Genomic DNA, 4,240 nt, shown 5'->3' on the forward strand with positions numbered 1-4,240 from the left:
AGGGGAGCACTACACACTGGGGTCTGTTGGGGGGAATAGCGGAGGGACAGTGGGCGGTGGGGAGTTGGGGAGAGATAGCATGGGGAGAAATGCCAGATATAGGTGAAGGGGAGGAAGGCAGCAAATCACACTGCCACGTGTGTACCTATGCAACTATCTTGCATGTTCTTCACGTGTACCCCAAAACCTAAAATGCAATTAAAAAAAAAAGAAGCCAGAGGGATTCCATTAAAGGTAAGTTAGATAAAGCTACTATTCTACTCAAAACCAGAGGGATTGCCATTAAAGGTAAGTCAGATAAAGTTACCATTCTACTCAAAACATTCCAATGGCTTCTCATTCACTAAAAGTCAAATTTGAAACCTTTACCCTAACCTACAAGACCATACAAATATCTGACCCCATATCTTACCCTTCTGCTCTCACTGTTTTAACATCACTGGTTTCCTTTCTACTCCTATAAAGTGATTAGCAAAATTCTACCTCAGAGCCTTTGTACTTGATGTTCTCCCTACCTATTAGTCTCTTTCCACAGATGGCCATATTGCTTATGCTTTTTTCTGGATTCTGCCCAAATGTTACCTCCACAGAGGTCTTTCTTGACCACTCTATATAAACTATAACACTCCCTCACACACAAATCACCCACTGCTCCTTTTCCCTGCTTTATTTTGTTTCTTCACAGTATTGATTACTATGTAGCATTATATTATAAATCTTAATTATTTAGATTTCTGTTTCCTGCATTAGAATGTAATTCCTACGAGACCATGGAATTTTTCCTGTTCCAACTTATATTCTCAGCATGTAGAGAAACACGGGCAGAAGTGGGACTCAATAAGTAAGTGTTGAATGAATGAATAGCTGAATGATAGAGTAAGTGTTAATATGAGTGGTTAGAGTGTGATACAAATGAAACTGGCCTAATTGTCTTATCTTAGTTTCTTCCTCAGGAAACTGATCCTCAGATAAGAATCTGAAACCCACCAGATCACTGCATCCACACAAGGAGATGCTAGACCCCTCATTCATCATGATTCCTTCCTTACCTCTCCCTATGTCCTGTTTTCCCACGTGTAGCTACATTCCTTCCCCACTGTGTAAACCTCCAATTTTAGTTGGTTGGAAGAGAGAGATTTGAGGCTTGGTTCCCATCTCTCTGGTTTACATCACACAAATAAAAAGCCTTCTTCCCTGGCAATACTCATTGACTCAATGATTGGCTTTCTGTGCAGTGATCAATGGGACCTAAACCAACCCCCTGGTGTTTTGGTAACACAAATTTGGCAGATGTATTTTCTAAAATAATCTCTTGAATCAACACAGCTCATTTCACAACAGGAGTAGATAATTTTTTAACAACCCTTCCTTTATATGATAACATTATTGCAATAATAACTATGCAATAATAAATAATAATGATCATTTTCTTGATGTGATCTTTAGTTTTAATACAAAGAATTAAAAATTAAGAGGATTAATATATTTTAATTTTAATGATATTTAAATTCAATAAGATTTCATCTATAAACTAAATTTCAGATTTACCAAACAAAAATATCGCTCCTTATAATTCACATCCTGTTTCATCATTTTAAAGTTTAAACACAAATAAAAATTCTAAGTGTTTACAGAGATTGACAGAAATAGCAGAATTAAAGTAACTCAAGTTCTCTTCGTTTTTATAATCACCATGCAATTATTATTTATTTCAAATCTGTTACATACACACAATAATGTGTAATAACACAAGGATTAGAGATGGAAACTGCTGAAGTGAGCTTGAATGATTCTGAAACATTATGGACTTATTCTTGAGAGGAATATGGAGCTGAGTCTGCATGTGTTCAGGACCCACCACGTAAATCGGAGTTCTCTAAATTAATTTTCATTAATTTGAAAACAAAATTTATTAAAGAAATGGTATTAAAATGTGCTAATTTGAAGTGTATATATAAATTACTGAAGCCTAACAATAAGTGTAGTAATTGTTTAGAACTTGGACCAATAAAATATTTTAAGGGAACAGAGGAATATTTTAATCACTGTTATTGTGTAATGATGTTGGCAAAAGATGAATAAAAAAAATTTGTCAAAGAAAGAAGAAAACTCAAGAAAATGAGATTTTAATGTTATACATGCATAGAAAATAATACATAGGAAAAAAGTTACAATACATAGAAAATAGAAGGATAAGTTAAAAGACACCATGAAGAAACAGACACATCAAGCATGAATGATACTCTATAGAATAACTGGCCTAAAATCTACAACAATTGATGTCATAAAAATGAAGATGGGGAGAGGCATAATAGCTAAATTCAATGCATAAATTGTGATTGGATCCTCATTTGAAAAAAAACACTGCAGAAGACATTGCTGAGATAGTTGGGCAATGTTAATATGTACTGGATAGCTGATGATATTATTAAATTATTGTTAATATTTGTGGGAAATTATCAATACTTGTAACCAAAATTCCAAATTTTTAAAATTAGACACAATTTATTCCCTATTTACTGGAAATGGTTAAAAGGAATTCTAGGCCACATGCAGTGGCTCATGCCTGTAGTCCCAGCACTTATGGGAGGCCAAAGCAGGAGAATTGCTTGAGGCTAGGAGTTTGAGACAAGCCTGGGCAAGACAGCAAGGCCTCATCTCTACAAAATGTTTTTAAAATAATTAGCTAGGAGTGGTGGCATGCCTATAGTCCCAGATGATTGGGAGGCTGAGGCAGAAGGATCCCTTGAGACTGGAAGTTTGAGGTTACAGTGAGTTAGGATTGTGCCACTGCACTTCAGCTTGGGCAACAGAACAAGATCCCATCTCTAAAAAAAAAAAAAAAAAAGAATTGTAAGAGTTCTAAATTAGAAATAATTTAGCATTATAAAAGTTGAAAAAGAATTTTAATTCTAAATGATTCAAAAGAATTTTGGTGGCATAGCAAAATGACTCTGCTAGTGCATGCAAATAATAACTGTCCACTTAAACCACTTCCAGAGACTGAAAATTGCCATGGATATACATATGGAAACAACTTCATGATAACCATTCTGCATTTACAAAATGAAACTTGTTCAACATGGTATTAGTTAAATAGGAGACATGTGTAGCCATTAATAGTGACAATGCAGGCATATTTTTATTGAGAAGGATATTTTCATGACACATCAATAAGGTAAGACAATGGGATACAAATAGTGCATAGCATATGAGTCCATTTTATCATATATTCATTAATACATATATGCTCAAAAATGGAATAATATAAAATAGAAACTGCATCTTTGAAGTAGCAGAATTGCATTTGTCTTGATTTCCCTCTCTACATATTTGAAATTTTTAACATAGCATATATTTTCATAAAATGAAATTATCTAAAGTAATGAACTTTTTTTTTAAAGCCATTATTTTGGTTTCTAGGCACGTTAAAACATGAGTTAATTGAAAATGGTAATGGGAGTCTGGGTCCCTGGAACTCTGTAGGAAAGGCTGGTGGCCACTGCTGCAGTGCTTCTTGTCCCAGGGCACAGCAGAGATGGTGGCTTTGGTGCTGGCAGAACAAGTTGTAGTGTGGCATCCCCACATTTCTGGGGATCTGTAAGTCCTGCCTGGCCAATGATGGGATGAGAAACACACACTTGCCAAGATTGAGGGGCAGGGGTGAACGTAATCCCCTTAAAAATTTAAACCTTCTCTCAAAAGTTTACAGTAGAATTAAAGAAGACAAACAACCAAGGGTAATCTAAAATTGTGATTGGTTCACTAATAATCCCAGGACAGAATGAGAGACCATTATTCAAGAATAAGTGAAACTACTAAAAAGGCTTGGGCTGGATATGTTGTGTAAAGGGCTGCAAAGGACCCATATGGTTTTCCTAGGAAAGCTATTTTGGCCTTTACTCCACTGTTACTAGCAGGTGCTGTACTGTTTTGGAAATGGGTCAAGATAATTGGGGCCGGTGAAAAGGAGCAAAAGAAGAAACAAAGACATCAAGAAAGTATTGCAAAAGCTAAACAACTATAAAAGAACTGAAAAAAAGGACTATATAATCAAAGGAAAATTATTTGGAAAATTATGCAGCCTTGGAAAGACCTATTAAGATTTCTTCTTTCGATTTCACAAGTCTTATTTCGTAAACAAATTCTGACCAAGTGCAAGAATTGTGTTAGCTCTAACCTATTACTGTAGCAACTTCTAGCCGTAGGTGTAGAAGTTTGTTAGCATCTATTGGCAATT

At 35.2% G+C, this 4,240-nt stretch overlaps 1 pseudogene; it reads left to right on the top strand.

Annotated features, from left to right (window-relative positions):
- The first annotated feature begins 3,784 nt into the window (after positions 1-3,784).
- On the top strand, positions 3,785-4,036 carry LOC108589750 (small integral membrane protein 15-like; annotated as a pseudogene).
- Positions 4,037-4,240: the final 204 nt, after the last annotated feature.

The sequence above is a fragment of the Callithrix jacchus genome, chromosome X, assembly GCF_049354715.1.
Source record: "Callithrix jacchus isolate 240 chromosome X, calJac240_pri, whole genome shotgun sequence".
NCBI lineage: Eukaryota > Metazoa > Chordata > Mammalia > Primates > Cebidae > Callithrix > Callithrix jacchus.